Source organism: Quercus lobata, chromosome 12 (genome assembly GCF_001633185.2).
Source record: "Quercus lobata isolate SW786 chromosome 12, ValleyOak3.0 Primary Assembly, whole genome shotgun sequence".
NCBI classification, from domain to species: Eukaryota; Viridiplantae; Streptophyta; class Magnoliopsida; order Fagales; family Fagaceae; genus Quercus; species Quercus lobata.
The window spans coordinates 14,678,376-14,695,637 of NC_044915.1; the positions used below are offsets into that span (position 1 = coordinate 14,678,376).

Sequence of the window (17,262 nt, forward strand, 5' to 3'; positions counted from 1 at the left end):
ATCACCGGCCAAATGGTATAGAGTCTATGATGACTGTTTACCAAAAACAAGTCTATGATGACTTGTACAGAAAGGACATAAAATTTTTCTATATAACAATTGTTTGCATAATAAAATTGTTCCAGTTAAGTTTGGAGGTTGTCTTTTTTTTTCTTGCTAAAAGTTTGGAGTTTGTCAATGTGGAGCTTTCATTCATGTATTATGCTTTTTGAGGTTAGCTATGTTTTAACTTTCAATTTCAAGAATGCATTCTATTTGAAGTTGTCTATTTAGTTTTTAGTATAGGTTAATATAACTTTATAGTACATTTGGAGGTCTTATTAATTCTTTTAGGAAAATTCTATATAATTGATTTGCTTTTTCTTTACATCATGTGATTTTGCCTAATTTGTGTCTGCGTGTTGTTATTGTTGTCTTTGTGCTATTTTATCTAAAAAGAGAGAGAGAGAGAGAGAGAGAGAGATAATAACAACGATAAACACGAATTTGTTTTCCAATTAGAAATTTTAATATAAATCTAATGTTAAATTCCAAGATAAAGATAGTTTCCTTACAATATAAGGAATCCATGCAAAGCACAGGCCTAAAACTAGTTATATATAAAACAAGAACTTTAACCCATAGAGGTTTAAGGTTCTGTTATCAAAACTTTGCATTTTGCCTTCCATATCATCAAAACATTGCATTTATGTCAAAGTATTATTTCACAATCACTTGTTAATGGGTAGATGCATTTTGTTTCTATGCACTAATTATTTCTCTCTCTCTCTCTCTCTCTCTCTCTCTCTCTCTCTCTCTCTCTCTCTCTCTCTCTATATATATATATATAAATATATATTAACAAAAATTCATATGTACATTTTTGTTTAATATATTTAAATGTGCACCATTGGAGTACACACTTTCAATGTCTATGGTGTATACTAAATTTTGTTAATTGGATATATATATTGTTTACAATTTGATATATTTTATAAATAAAATAGTTATTGGTCTCTAATTATCTTAATATTTTGCAAGTATAGAGAATTAAAAAAAAAGTAATATTTAACCAATAATTTGTATTTTTAACTTATTATATTGACATAAAATATGTGACCTCCAAATTGGTTTCTTAAATATATATAATCAATGACAAGTAATTTAATTGAAAATAATTTTTCAGAAATTTTAACGTATGATGAGAATTATATATGAAAATAAAATTTTCTTATTAAAATTTAAAAAATAAGCTAATGTTGTTCAAAAACTCCTCTCACTTTTGTATCTCTCCTTTATTGAGTAATGAGTAGTTGTTGATTGAGACTTGAAAGGAACAAAACCGGCTATTGATGTCTGTATCCAATAAGACAAGATGTAAAAAAGAGGAAAATAAAAAAGAGACAAAAGATCCCCTTTCGTTACACCACAAAAAAGAAAAAAAACTAGAATGATAAGAGAATCTGGTTAATGTGTGCCGCACACATTAAGTGTGCGTTTAGATTCGCATTTTAAGTTCAGCGTTTGCGTTTGTTTTTTCAGCATGTATGAACAATAACCCATACTGTTCATGTACATGGATTGTGCAAGAGACAAAATACACCGTTCATGTACTATTTACACACTGTTCATGCACTGTTTATGGGTCTCACGGTATTATTCACACATTTAAAAATTATTTGCTACAATATTTTTTCTGTGCTAGAGATGAAGGTAGAAAACTAAAAACAAGAGGAGTGAGGAATGGGGATACATGTGTGGAGGAGAAAACAAGAGGGGTGGGGATTGGGGATAAGTGTGTGGAGGAGAAAATAAGAATAAAGAAAAGAAGAAATCATATGGATAAAAAAATAAAATAAAGAGAGAAATGGAAAAATAAAATAAAGAGTAAGAAATTTTTTTTTTTTTTTTGAGAGAGAGTTTTAACTTATGGCGTCCGCTCCTGATAATAGCTCTTTATTATCAGACCAAGACATCAATCAGTTTTGGTGTAAGCGGGGATTGAACCCCAGATCTCTTATACAACCATCAGAAACTTTACCAGTTGAGCTAACTGGAACCCACAAAGAGTAAGAAATTAAAATTGAGAAATAATACTATAATATTTTCACAATACTTTCATAATAAATCTTAAGTAGAAGGTTGTTACTGAAATTAATGATAAGTAAACAAATAATTTTGACTTTAAATAAGAATCAATAATAACTTATCACATAGGATTTATTGTGAAAGTGTTGTTAAACATATCGTGAATGTAGTATTTCTAATTAAAATTAGATGACCAATAACTCACTATATCATTACCACAAGTGCTTCACAAGATTTCTTAAAAAATTATTATTAGGAAAATTTTAAAAATATTATATTGGCAGACTTTAAAAAAAAAATGATTATTGGGTATTTGAAAAATATAACCATCAGAAAAGATTGAAAAAAAAAATAGAATTTAAATAGGATAGATAAAAAAAAATAATTTGTTAGAAAGTATATTTGAAAAAGTAAGTAACTAAAAGGTTAAAAAAAATGTTTACTCTCCAAACAGTATAAATATTTAAAGAGACTGCTGGAAATGTTCTAATAACTGGATTGTTAAGTTATTATTATGTTAGTGGGCTATGAAGCATATGTGCAAGTATTTGAGATTAATTTTCGGCACAAGCATATGCTAAGATCATATCATCTTTTCAATTTTTCTTCTTAGCACCCACCTGCTCCTAACCCTAACCTCAATGTCCAAATGTGCAGTGCTGGTGACAAAACAGGCATGTCTTCACAAGCAATGCTAGCTACTTTGGCTACAATACTATGTATATTTTGGTTCCTATGGGAATTCAAGAAGATGATGAGTAGAAATTACCACTTGCCACCAGGTCCCAGAGGCTTGCCTTTAGTTGGGTACCTCCCATTCCTTGGCAAGAACCTCCACCAATCGTTTAATGAGCTTGCTCGAATTTATGGTCCAATCTATAAGCTAAAGATCGGACACAAACAATGTGTCATCATAAGTTCACCATCTTTGGTAAAAGAGGTGGTAGGCGACCATGACATTATGTTTGCCAATCGTAACCCAACTGTTGCAGCATTGGCTTTCTCATATGGTGGAAATGATATCGCATTTGCTCCCTATGGCCCTGAATGGCGCATGTTGCGCAAAATATTTGCACGCGAGATGCTAAGTAACTCGAACCTTGATGCTTCCTACACCCTCAGGAGAAATGAGGTAAAGAAGTGTATTAGAGATATGTATGGCAAGGTTGGAACAGCAATTAATGTTGGTGAAATTGCGTTTTCAAGGTGGCACAATTGAAGGAGAGGAAGGGACTAATCTTGGTGCAGAGTTTCGTGCAGCAGCCATGCAACTGACAGTTATATTGGGAAAACCAAATGTTTCGGATTTCTTTCCAACCCTTGCAAGGTTTGACATACAAGGAGTGGAGAGGGAAATGAAGAAGGTATCACTTTGGATTGGGAGGATCTTTGAACGTGTTATAGAACTACGGAAAAAGTTGGGCAGCGTAAAACAAGAGGGGCCAAGAGAGTTTCGTGGCAAGGACTTTATGCAGTTCCTCCTAGATTTCAGAGAGCAAGGCACTGGAAAATCAATCTCCCTGGCACAAATTAAGGCCATGCTTATGGTATTTCATTTGAAAAATTATTCAGTTCTTTTTCATTTTTTTATTTTTAGAAACAAACACACACTCATATGACGATGGAGAGAGTATGAGATTCTAAGTTTTAATATAAGGGTATATCACAATTCACAAACCCACTCAAACTCTACAATAACTTTTAAGAGAGAGTTTGACGAATTATACACATTCTATGCACAACATATTCTAAGTAATGTTAGACAATTATCTTTTCTTTCTTCTTTCCTTAGAAACAAATACATACACAAGAAAAAAAACGTAATATTCAATCTTCTTACATAATAGTAGATCCTAATAATTGATTTAATAATAAAATCCATAGTACATTTAAGAGCAAGGAACATTATGTCATTATACTTCAAAATAACTACTAATTTTCCATTTTTAATACTCGCTAGTATCCTTGTTATCGAGTTCCAAGTTCTTAATGAAACCGTAAGACATTCAAAATGTTGTATTTTGTCTTTTTAGTTTGGTTCAGTTATTATTTTGGTTGTTTGTTTTATGTGTACAAAAAACAATTTCAACCGCACTTTAACCAAATGCAAAATGTAGTCGCCGCACCACCGGCCGGCCACAGTAAAAGTGCAAAAGCAGCACTGGCCAAACCTATATATATATATATAAAAGCGTTACAGTTTATATTTGTTTAACATGTTTATAGGTTATATTGGTTATATTTTTTTACATGTTATATTTATATTTGGATAGTTTATATGTTATATTTGTTCATTTGTGTTACAAAGTTAAATATTTATTCTTTCTCCAAAAAAAAAAAAAAAAAGTTATATATTTATTGTTTTGAAAGTTGTCATGTTTTTTTTAATCGAAAGTTACTGTCATGGTTTTTCTTAAAGCTACTATCATAATTATTAGTAGTAACTGGTGTTTGCAATACTAGCAGGTAGTTGGTTCGTTAAAAATAAAAAATTTAGCCCCTTTAAACCTAAAAACACCTCTGGGTACTTTAAATCAGCCCAAAACAAGGGGGAGGGGGAAAACATTTGGGCTGGCCCAAACCAACCCAAATTTTTTTTGTCTAAAGGCCTAGCCTAGCACATATCAGACCTCATTGCATGGTGACCTATCCATAAAGATGAAGTGCAGTGAGATTTTTGGGCAAACTGCATCACAAGGTATGTGCTAAATACGGCCCAAAATTCCAAAACATAACTAAACCTCACCATGTACAATGGTCTTTAATGTTTCAATGTACTATCAATTTAGCTCTTAGTTAGAGAGAGAAAAAAAAATTAGTTTTTTTTTTTTTTTTTTTAAATTCCAAAACATAACTAAACCTCACCATGTTCAATGGTCTTTAATGTTTCAATGTATTATCAATTTAGCTCTTAGTTAGAGAGAAAAAAAAATTAGTTTTTTTTTTTTTTTTTTTTTTTTACAAGATAGAATTCTACGTTAGAATAATCTAAGTGTATATGTGTGTGAAACTCCTTTCTTGAGAGACTTGAACCCCGACCTTTGCCCCCCATACTTCACAAATACTTATACTTATGGAGTAATCATCGCACCAAGAGTGTATGATGGTAATTTAGTTCTTAATCTTTTGGTATTGTATCAAAATAATTAATGATATGAACTATTTTGATATAATACCAAAAAACTGAGACCAAACTAACATATTTAAAACTGTTGGAGATATATTAACCCATTAGCATAGACCCAAGCGTAATTCTACTTTGTGTGCAAGCCAAGTCTCCTACTTGTACTAGAAGTCTATTAGTCTAGGGTTTAATCTACTATATATACACATGTTATGATTCATTATAACACAGGATTTGTACTACACTATAAGGTTTCCTCCGTGGATGTAGACCATTAGGCTGAATCACGTAACTCTCGTGTGTTATTATGTTTTATACTTTATGCTTTCATTTCCGCATTTATACTGGCATATTCAACATGGTGTATCAATGCTAATATTTAACATGGTATCAGAGTCACCTTCTTGTGGCCATGGTTTTCTGTCCTTACGGTATATTTAAGAGCAATCTTTGTCTTCCTCGGTGTTTTTCTTCACTGCGTTCATCTTCTTTGGCTTCCTACTACTGCCGTCAAAACTCTCCGGTATAGTCAAGCCACCGTTAGAAGTCGCATCAACACTGCAAGACCATTGCCTTCCTCAAACTACCGTCACAGAGCCAAACTTCATTTAAGAGATCTTCTCAACCTTATCAAATCTCAAGATTTCATCAAGCTTCCATCTTGAGTTTGAGAGGGAGTGTTAGAGATATATTAGCCCATTAGCATAGGCCCAAGCGTAATTCTACTTTGTATGCAAGCCAAGTCTCCTACTTGTACTAGAAGTCTATTAGTCTAGGGTTTAGTCTACTATATATACACATGTTATGATTCATTATAACACAGGATTTGTACTACACTATAATATATTATTGATGTAACCCTTTAGGGTTTCCTCCGTGGATGTAGGCCGTTAGGCTGAACCACGTAACTCTCGTGTATTATTATGTTTTATACTTTATACTTTCACTTCCGCATCCATACTAACATATTCAACATGGTGTATCAATGCTAATATTTAACAAAAACGTTTGACTCTTTTGACCATAAGGTGAATGTCAGAGAACAAAATAATAATTAAACCTTTTTTATTTTATTTCTCACTAATAAGAATGAATGATGAATCTATCCCCAAAAAACCTGTCATTTCTGATATTTATAATATTATACTTGATGGTTTTTTCTGTTAACAGGACATCGTGATCGGTGGTACTGACACAACATCAACCATGGTCGAGTGGGCAATGACAGAAATGATCCTACATCCAGAAGTTATGAGAAAATCCCAGGAAGAATTAACAACTGTGGTGGGTATTAACAATACTGTTGAAGAATTCCACATACCCAAATTGGAATATTTGAATGCAGTGGTAAAGGAAACGCTAAGATTGCACCCAGCAGCCCCATTATTACTGCCTCGTTGCCCAACACAATCTTGCAATGTGGGTGGTTACACAATACCAAAAGGTACAAAGGTCTTTTTGAATGTCTGGACAATGCATAGTGATGACGTTGAAAATTGTCACCAATAGATCACACCATACTCGCGACTCAAAGCGAACCTGCACGACAAGAACAATCGAAGAAAACCTCTAGAGAGCACCGGTGTGGTGCCGGCCTAACACTCTTCGAAGGTCAAGTCAGAATTCGTCGTTTCATTTTTTTAGAGCGCAAGAGAGGGTCAATTAATCTTACCCCGATTTCCGAGAATGTCAGTCCTTTTATAGTGGTGGAGAGGTGGCTTTTCTTCTTGACCTCCAGATCTTTCCAATGTGGGACTATAGTGGTGGAGAGTAGGCTTTTCCTTTTGACCTCCAGATCTTTCCAATGTGGGACTATAGTGGTGGAGAGTAGGCTTTTCCTTTTGACCTCCAGATCTTTCCAATGTCGGATCATGGGCCCATACTGCGTCTGTCAGCGATGGGCTTTCACAGCGCATGGGGCCATCTTCACACAGGTCCAACAGTCCCAATCCGTCAGGCCCATTAAGGTAGGCCCAACAGGCTCTATATTTTATCATCTTCAGTTGCCCCCTTCACCCCAATGATCCGTCTGTTTTTTGGGTCAAAGGATCAATGGGGTGACGATCTTAACGTAGGGGCATGACGGGTATTTTTATGACGGAAAGGTATCCGTGAGACCAAGAAAGATTAAACTGATTGACGGATTCATGCAATATAGTATGACGGTTCCAGGCGGATCAACCCGTCAAAAGAAGATTCATCAAGTTGACGGTTACATGAAGGGTACAATTTGTTGATGTGCCCTGACAGGTTGTCAACAGTTATTGATCCTGCCACGTGTCAATCTCTGAGTGGCCGTTGTATAGGATCGAAGCGTCGCTTCGTCTTCCGTGCATCTCCTATATATATATAAGGCGCCTTACTTCCATTTTCACATTTTTTAACAAGAAATCGACTGTCAGAGCGAAGCCGTCAACCTTGTCAGAGCACTCCGTCGTGGACGTGAATCTACCGATTATAACAACCGTCACCCCTAATTCGCCAAGTGTGGTAAGTATTTACTTCAATACATAACCAAGTTACATTTCCGTCCATGCATTGTTGTTAGGCTTACTATACCCGTCAATGATTTCAAACCCGTCAGTCTTAGGTTTTATCGTCAATTGTAGGAAATGTCTAGTGCGTCAAGTAACCAGTCGGTGGTTCGTGATGGGGCGGAATACGAGAATGTATACCCGTCCGGTCATAAAGACCAAGAGAGCCCCGGCGAAGATAGGAGTCCGTCCGCCTCCTCTTCGTCCTCTACAGATGAGGATGTGGAGATAGTTGAAATAAAGGGTTCTGATGACGACGGGAATCAAGCACTGGAGTCCGTTGTAGGTGCTGATGGACTGAGGAAGTTCATCATGTTGCCAGAGTGGACAGTGCATAAGTTCACATCCGTCATCAGGGAGAAACATTTCAACACCTTTAGAATTAACTTCCAAATCCCGGACTACGTTTCCATCCGTCTGCCCCATGTGTCGGAGAAGTGTTACTATGAAGGGGTAAAAGGTGTCGGAATATACGAGCAGGCGTTGAAGGCAGGACTTCGGTTCCCGCTCTCTACACTTCATAGGGAACTTTTGCACTACCTAGGGCTGTCCGTCACACAGATATCCCCTAACGCCTGGAGAGTCTTCATAGCCATGGAGATTCTCTATGGTGCATGGTCGAACGGAGAGAGGAGACTGACGGTCCGTGAATTTCTTCACTGCTACCGTCCAGACGAGATTTCTGCGTCAAGAGGGATGTATAGTTTTGCTAGTCGGAGCCCCTTGTTGAAGGTGATCTTTGAGACCCCAGACTCAAATAGAGACTGGAAAGAGTCGTTACTTCTTCCTGGAGGGTAACAGATGGATGAACCATCCAGGGGAGACGGAGTACCTGCCCGTTGACACAACCTGGGCAGTGATAAACCAATTGCGTCTGCACCCGTCTTAGTTTTGTTCTGCTTTTCATATCCGTCCATTTTTATGTGTATATTCTGACCGTCTTTCTCTGTAGGTAGACGGCGCCCGCAAGTTAGCCTTGAGGAATTCAGTTTCCTTGAAGAGATTTGCAGAAAAACTAAGCTGGAAGAAAGGACCTGGGCCAAGTTAGTGAATCCAAAAACAATACACTGGTATTGTGACGGTCCAGAACCTACTCGCGAGGCCATTGCATACGACGAAAGAATACACAAACGTGAGTTCGTCAACTTTCACTCTTGAGTTTAGCTTTTAATTTGAGTAAAAATCTTAATCCGTCCTATATTTGCAGAAATGGACGACGCAAAGAGAAGGGCGATGATAAAATCACTAGCCGTCGAGCAAAAGAAGATGGGTGAAGTTGTGGTTCCTAAGATGCCGGGGTCGTCGGCTAAGAGGAAGCAGCCGCCAAAGTCTGACCGTCCATACAAGCAGCTGAAGGTTTCATTGGAGCCTGTTGTGGGCTTGATGGCTGAGGGTGTTAAGACCGTCACCCAAGCCAAACATGGAACCGGTAAGGGCTTAATGCACCCGTCAATGAGGAGAAGCCCCCTTCCCTTCTCCGTGACGACTCAAAGTATGCCTTGGAGAAACTTTCGTCGATAATTTCCGCAGAGGATTACGAGGATCTGGGGAATCATTCGAAGGAGGCAATGGGGGAGACGGGCTTATTCGCCGTTGGACAGGTAACCGTTTTTTTTACATCCGTCATTGTATGCCCGTCCACTCTTAGTTTTCTATTTAACACTTTGATTTTGCCTATCTCAGTCCTTGGTTATGATGAAGGGCTTGATGGATCGCTGCCTCAACCGTGAAGCGGCTCTGGAGCGTGTACGGACAAAGGCTGGGCAGACGGAGGAGGAGCTTAGCCAACTGTACAAGTGGAAGTCCACAATGGAGCAGAAGTTTGAACTATCTGAGAAGACCAGGAAAGAGTTCGAACAGAGGAGGGAAGAAGCTGGGAAGGCCTTGAAGGGAAAGGAAGATGAAGTAAAGGACTTGAAGAAGAGACTCCGTCAGGCCAAGGATGATGCCGTCAACGAGTATCGCGACTCAGAGGCATTGTTGAAGGAGCTGGGGGGATCGTTCCTTCAAGGCTTCGACGATGCACTCCGTCAAATAAAAAAGGCCTACCCAGATCTGGACGTGTCCATGATATCCGTCAGCGACCAAGATCAGACATCTGCTCTGCCCGTCGCTTCAGACAATACGGAGGACCTTTTCGGAGACGAAACGGCTCAGGGTGACGGAGAGTCCGCTGTGCCGAACGAGGTTCCTGTTGCCGAACCCAATAAAGCAGATTAATATTTTTGTAAATGTTGAGGAGGATCCGTCCCCTTTTTATATATTTTCTGTACTTTGCAGACGGTTTGTTTTAACTCAGCTTTTGTACCGAACAATGTTTTTCTTTATATATATATGTTTACGCATATTTTTGTTGTTGGTAAAGTATTTGTATCCGTTAAAGATTTTTCTCTCCGTCTATTTGTATGTTAAGTGTTAATTTGGACAAACCGGTCTGTTGATCCGTCCACTTTACAGATTTATAAGATTATTCACCGTTTTGGATGATCCGTCCACTTTGTGGCGGCTATACCGTCCACTTTATGGACTTGTAAAATTATTCCCCGTTAGGGGTGATCCGTCCACTTTGTGGACTATGTAGTTATCCTTCTGGGACGATCCGTCGGACGCCCATCTTGTTGATTTCAAGTAATCTTCCCTGTAGGATGATATCATCCCTATGGGATGCTCCGTCCATCTTGTGGACTTTATCTTGTATCCGTCCATCTTGTGGACTTTAAGTTGTCATCCGTGGGATGCTCCGTCCATCTTGCGGATTTTATTTTGTGTCCGTCTCATGGACTTTTAACTAGCTCTCGTTATCTTTGCGAACAATTGGAATGACATCCAAGTAGAAGATCATAATTGTATCTAATTATAGAGATGCGTAAAGGAAAAGTGCCTGCCCCCCCCCCTGGGCTTAAAAAAGGCACGACAAGATTGTAGCAAAAGGAAAATAGTAAAATGAAAAACTTATAAAAAAAAACATAAAAAGCCAAAAAGAAACATGGTTGCCGTTCGCCGTATTACTATCAGCGGTAGTACTTTCTCAAGTGCTCGGCATTCCATGGATGCGGTAGCTTCTCTCCGTCTGTTGTCTCCAGGTGGTATGTTCCTTTCCTTTTCCATGCCGTGACTCTATAAGGTCCTTCCCAGTTGGGGCCGAGTTTTCCCTGTGTAGGGTCTCTAGTTGCACCTATGACCCTCCTGAGTACAAGGTCTCCTACTTGAAAGTTTCTGTGTCGGACCCGGGAGTTGTAATGTCTGGCCATGCGATCCTGGTATCTAGCGATCCTTTGTTCCGCCGCCGACCTTACCTCATCTATCAGGTCCAGCTGTAGCCTCATGGATTCGTCGTTCCTGCCTTCGTCATGGTTGTGAACCCTGTAACTTGTGAGCCCAACTTCTGCTGGGATGACCGCCTCAGTCCCGTATGTCAGTCGGAATGGCGTCTCTCCTGTTGGAGTCCTCGTCGTTGTCCTGTATGCCCACAGTATGCTCGGCAGTTCATCGGGCCATATGCTCTTTGCCCCCTCGAGCCGAGTCTTGATAATCTTTAGCAGGGATCGGTTCGTGACTTCAACCTGGCCATTAGCCTGAGGATGGGCGGGTGATGAGTAGTGGTTTTTTATTCCTAGCTGTGCGCAGAAATCCCGGAAGTGGCCGTTGTCGAACTGCCTCCCGTTATCTGAGACTAGGACTCTAGGAATACCGAACTTGCATACGATGCACCGCCAGACAAAACTTCTAATGTTTTTTTCTGTAATGGTGGCCAAGGCTTCCGCTTCTACCCATTTTGTGAAGTAGTCAATACCCACTACCAAGAACTTTAGCTGCCTTACCGCCGTTGGGAAAGGTCCCATGATATCTAGTCCCCACTGAGCGAACGGCCATGGAGCCGTTATAGGGGTCAGCTCTTCAGCTGGCTGTCCAATAAAATTGCTGAACCTCTGGCATTTGTCGCAGCTTTTAACGTAAGACTCGGCATCCTTCTGCATGGTTGGCCAGTAATACCCAGCTCGTACTAGTTTGTGCACCAATGACCGCGATCCAGAATGGTTCCCGCATATCCCTTCGTGAACTTCCCTCATTACGTAGTCTGTCTCCTCAACCCCGAGGCATCTTAGATAAGGGCGGGAGAAACCTCTCTTGTAAAGAATGTCTTTTATCAAGACAAACCTTGCCGCTTGGACTTTTAGCTTCCTCGCTGCCTCCTTCTCTTGTGGCAATAACCCGTCCTTCAAGTATGAAATTATCTGCGTAGTCCAGTTTCTTTCGGAGTGTATCTCCTGCATGTTGACGGGGTCTATTAGTGGAAAAAGTTGAACAAAGGAAAGTACATTACCCGGTGTCACCATATGTTCTGCTGAAGTGGTCTTCGCTAGACGATCGGCGAGCTCATTTTCTTCCCTTGGTATTTGGACGACCGTCACTTTTAGCCCGTTGGCACTCGCCCTTACTTGATCAAGATATCTCTTCAACCTGTCCCCCTTGCATTCATAATCTCCGTTTACTTGATTGGTCACGACTTGAGAGTCGCAATGAACGACCACACTTTCAGCTCCGGCGGCTTTGGCGAGGTCGATTCCTGCTGCCACCGTTTCGTATTCTGCTTCATTGTTGGTAATGGGGAAGTCGAGACGGACCATACATTCGATCTTGTCTCCTTCAGGTGACAGCAAAACTATGCCGGCCCCTCCTATTCGCCGATTGGATGATCCGTCGGTGTAGATGCTCCACTGGGGTGGTTCTTCTGCCCCCTTGTCCTCGTCATGCGTAAACTCTGCTATGAAGTCGGCTACAGCTTGTCCTTTAATGGCTACACGTGGACGGTACTTGATATCAAACTCGCTCAATTCTATTGCCCACAGCGTCAGTCGACCAGCGGCTTCAGGATTACTCAGTGCCCTTCGCAAGGGCTTGTCGGTCATTACGTTCACGGTATGGGCTTGAAAGTAGGGTTTGAGCTTGCGAGCCGCCGTGACCAATGCAAAAGCGAGTTTCTCCATGGGTTGGTATCTTTCTTCGGCACTGCGGAGAGCCCGGCTGGCATAGTATACAGGCTTCTGTGCATTATCCTCTTCTCTGATTAAGGCCGCGCTGACGGCGACAGAGGAGACGGCCAAGTAGAGGAAAAGTTCTTCACCTGGTTGCGAGGGACTCAATAGGGGTGGTGAAGATAGGTATGCCTTTAATTCCTCAAACACTTGCTGACACTCGTCCGTCCACTCGAATGATTTCTTTAATGTGCGAAAGAAAGGCAAGCACTTGTCCGTTGCTCTCGACACAAACCTATTTAATGCCGCTATCCTGCCGTTAAGGCTTTGTATCTCCTTCACATTTCGCGAGGGGGCCATCTCTACTATGGCTCGGATTTTGTCCGGATTAGCCTCAATTCCTCTCTGGGAAACCATGAACCCTAGGAATTTGCCTGCCGTTACGCCGAATGCGCACTTTCCCGGATTGAGTTTCATGTTGTAGGATCGGAGCGTACCGAATGTTTCCTTAAGGTCCTCTAGGTGGTCTTCCTCCTTCCGGCTCTTTACCAGCATGTCGTCGACATATACTTGGACATTCCTCCCGATTTGCTGCGCGAACATCTTATTCATTAGCCTCTGGTATGTTGCCCCCGCATTCTTCAGGCCGAATGGCATTACTTTGTAACAGAATAGTCCTTGGCTGGTTACGAACGAAGTCTTCTCCTGATCGGCCTCGTGCATGCGGATCTGGTTATAACCCGAGAAAACGTCCATGAAGCTTAATAATTGGTGTTGAGCCGTCGAGTCTACTAGGACGTCGACCCTTGGAAGGGGGTAGCTATCTTTAGGGCACGCTTTGTTAAGATCGGTGAAATCCACGCACATCCGCCACTTGCCGCTCGCTTTCTTTACCATTACTACATTCGCCAGCCAATCGGGATAGTAGACTTCCCTGATGAAACTTGCCTCTTGGAGTTTGCGGACCTCTTCCGCTATTGCTTGGTCTCGTTCCGGTGCGAACGCTCTCTTCTTTTGTCGGACGGGTGGAAATGAGGGCAATACATTCAATTTGTGTACCATGACCGAGGGATCGATTCCCGGCATATCGTCATGGCTCCAGGCGAACACATCCTTATTGCTCCTCAAGAAAGCTACGAGCTCTTGACGGATTGCGGGTTTGGCAAGCGTTCCGATCTTGGTTGTTCTGTCCGGATTGGAACTGTCGAGAGTTATCTCCTCCAGCCTCTCTGTGGGTTCTGCCATCGTTCGGTGCTCTTCTATGCTCAAGGCCTGGATTTGGTCTTGCATTTCCATCATAGCTACGTAGCATTCTCGTGCGGCAATTTGACTTCCGCGTAGCTCTCCTATCCCATACTCCGTTGGGAACTTGATCATTAGGTGGTAAGTTGATGTTACCGCCTTCCACGAGTTGAGTGTAGGTCGTCCAAGAATAGCATTGTAGGCGGACGAACAATCGACCACCAAGAATGTCACGTTCCTGGTGATTTGTTGGGGGTAATCTCCTACCGTCACCGGTAACGTTACCGAGCCCAAAGGGAATACCCTACTCCCTCCGAAACCAACGAGCGGAGCATTTGTAGGTATTAGCTGCTCCCTGTCAATCCTCATTTGCTGGAATGCTGGATAGTACATGATATCGGCCGAGCTGCCGTTGTCGATCAAAACTCGGTGCATGTTGTAGTCTCCTGTTCGGAGGCTGACGACGAGGGCATCGTCGTGTGGATGGTGTAGGCGTCGTGCATCCTCTTCCGAGAACCAAAAAATAGGGCTCTCTCTGTTTGCTATCTTTGGCACTATGCCCGTCAGCTGGACATTCTGCACCATCCGAAGGTATGTTTTGCGAGCCTTTTTTGACGATCCGGCCGCAGCCGTTCCTCCGATTATCATTCTTATGTCCCCTAACGGGGGTCTTGGCCGCCTGTCTTCTCGGTGAGGATGTTGTTCTTGTGGGGGTTGATCCGTTCTTCCCTTGTTGACGAACTTCTGCAGCTTCCCTTGTCGGATAAGGGCTTCGATTTGTTGCTTCAAGTCATAGCAATCGGCCGTGTCGTGGCCGTGGTCACGATGGAAGCGGTAATATTTGTCTCTGGACCTTTTGCTGGGATCACTCTTCAGCTTTCCTGGGAACGTCAGGGACCCTTCGTCCTTAATCTGCATTAGGACTTGGTCTATCGGTGCGGTTAACGGGGTGAAACTTATGAACCTTCCGCCCGTGGGTTTTGGACATCTGTCCTCCCTTCGGTCTCCCATCCTTCCCTTTTTCCGCCCCTGGTCCTGCCGGGGATCCTCTTGTCTGTCTCTTTTCTTGGGTCTATCTTCTCGGGCTAGTAGCGCGTCTTCGGCGTTCATATATTTGGTGGCCCTGTAAAGAACCTCCGACATGGTCTTAGGATCGTTTTTGTACAAGGAGAACAAAAACTTACCCCCCTTCAGCCCATTCGTGAATGCTGCTACCAGTATTTTGTCGTCGGCCTCATCGATCGAGAGCGCTTCCTTATTGAAGCGTGATATGTAGGCTCGCAACGTCTCCTCCTCTCGCTGCTTGATATTCATTAGACAAGCCGTGGATTTTCTATACCGATGTCCTCCGATGAAGTGCGTAGTGAATTGAGCACTCACTCAGTTCCTTGAAGGTGCCGATGGAGTTGGGTGCTAGCCGACTGAACCAAATCCTTGCTGCGCCCTTTAGGGTTGTAGGAAAGGCCCTGCACATAATCGCGTCTGCCACTCCCTGAAGGTGCATCAAGGTCTTGAAGGTCTCTAGGTGATCTAGAGGGTCCTTTACTCCGTCATAGCTATCCATATTTGGCATTCAGAACTTATTCGGCAGGGGGAATGAGTTGACGGATGTCGTGAATGGCGAGTCAGTTCGGTTGACGAGGTCGTCAAGATCACTTGACACTCGACCCTTGAGAGCGTTCATCATTACATCCATCTGTTCCTTCATCGCCTGCATCTCCACGATGAAGGATTGGGGAACTGTCTCCGTCGGGGAAGGGATGTTAATGTCCCGTCGCACTGGTCTGCTCGGGGCGTTACTCTCCTGTTGTCCGTCCTGATTTCTCCTCTCAGCGCTGGTCTCTTCTTGATCCACTCCTTGGTTATCGACCGCCGCATTCTTTTGGTTCAGCTGCTCTTCTAGGTCATGGTTTTATTTGGTGAGGCGCTCCACTGCTGTGGCGAGCGTCCTTACCTGTTTCTCAAGGGCAGTCGTAGGGGCTTCTTCTTCTTGAACGTCGTTCGTGGTTGCCATTAAGAGAGTTAGTACCATGTAACTCTTTTGTCTAGGAAGTGATCGTTTCCCATAGACGGCGCCAACTGATGACGTTGAAAATTGTCACCAATAGATCACACCGTACTCGCGACTCAAAGCGAACCTGCACGACAAGAACAATCGAAGAAAACCTCTAGAGAGCACCGGTGTGGTGCCGGCCTAACACTCTCCGAAGGTCAAGTCAGAATTCGTCGTTTCACTTTTTTAGAGCGCAAGAGAGGGTCAATTAATCTTACCCCGATTTCCGAGAATGTCAGTCCTTTTATAGTGGTGGAGAGGTGGCTTTTCTTCTTGACCTCCAGATCTTTCCAATGTGGGACTATAGTGGTGGAGAGTAGGCTTTTCCTTTTGACCTCCAGATCTTTCCAATGTGGGACTATAGTGGTGGAGAGTAGGCTTTTCCTTTTGACCTCCAGATCTTTCCAATGTCGGATCATGGGCCCATACTGCGTCTGTCAGCGATGGGCTTTCACAGCGCATGGGGCCATCTTCACACAGGTCCAACAGTCCCAATCCGTCAGGCCCATTAAGGTAGGCCCAACAGGCTCTATATTTTATCATCTTCACATAGGGACCCAGAGTTTTGGGATAATCCTTATGAATTTAGACCTAAGAGGTTTTTGGGTGATGGGATCAAATTGGATTACCACGGTAATAGCCATCACTATCTTCCGTTTGGGGTCGGAAGGAGAATTTGCGCAGGGCTTCCCTTAGGTGAGAGAATGTTGATGCATGTGTTGGCTTCATTGTTGCATTTGTTCGAGTGGAAATCACCGAATGGTATAGAGCTGGATTCTTCAGAAAATTTTGGTGTTGTTTTGGAGAAATCAACACCTTTATGTGCTATTCCAACGCCTAGGTTATCCAACTTAGAGCTATATGCATAGGACAACAAGATACTAATATCACTAGATTGGGTATTCGATAATACAATAAGTTCATAGGATCCCAATAATTATGTGACGGTACTTTGCACTCATGGGGATGAGGGGTTTGTAACTCTGGCAGTTAATACTCTTTTTTTACCCACGAGAGATCTAAATTCTGTTGCCCATACTTTTGCTAAATGTTCTTGTGATATAAATATATAGTTTTATCAGTTGTAATAATATATTCTTCCATCCCAGCTTCTGCTTGGGATGCTTGGAAGACAGATCTGCTTGTTTCTGCTACTATTGGAGTTTGAATGAAAGTTGAGTTTATTAGGAATACAAATAAATAAAAAGTTCATGCTCTTTTTGTGACAAGTCTAAGCCAATCCCATCTTTGTTATTAGTTATTACC

General features: G+C 41.9%; 1 pseudogene across 1 annotated transcript; it reads left to right on the plus strand.

Annotated features, from left to right (window-relative positions):
- Positions 1 to 144: 144 nt before the first annotated feature.
- LOC115972357 lies at positions 145 to 16,865 on the plus strand (annotated as a pseudogene). Its single transcript, XR_004087470.1, has 4 exons — positions 145 to 213; positions 2,725 to 3,614; positions 6,362 to 6,668; positions 16,546 to 16,865. The product of XR_004087470.1 is annotated as a flavonoid 3',5'-hydroxylase-like (transcript).
- The last annotated feature ends 397 nt before the right edge of the window (positions 16,866 to 17,262 follow it).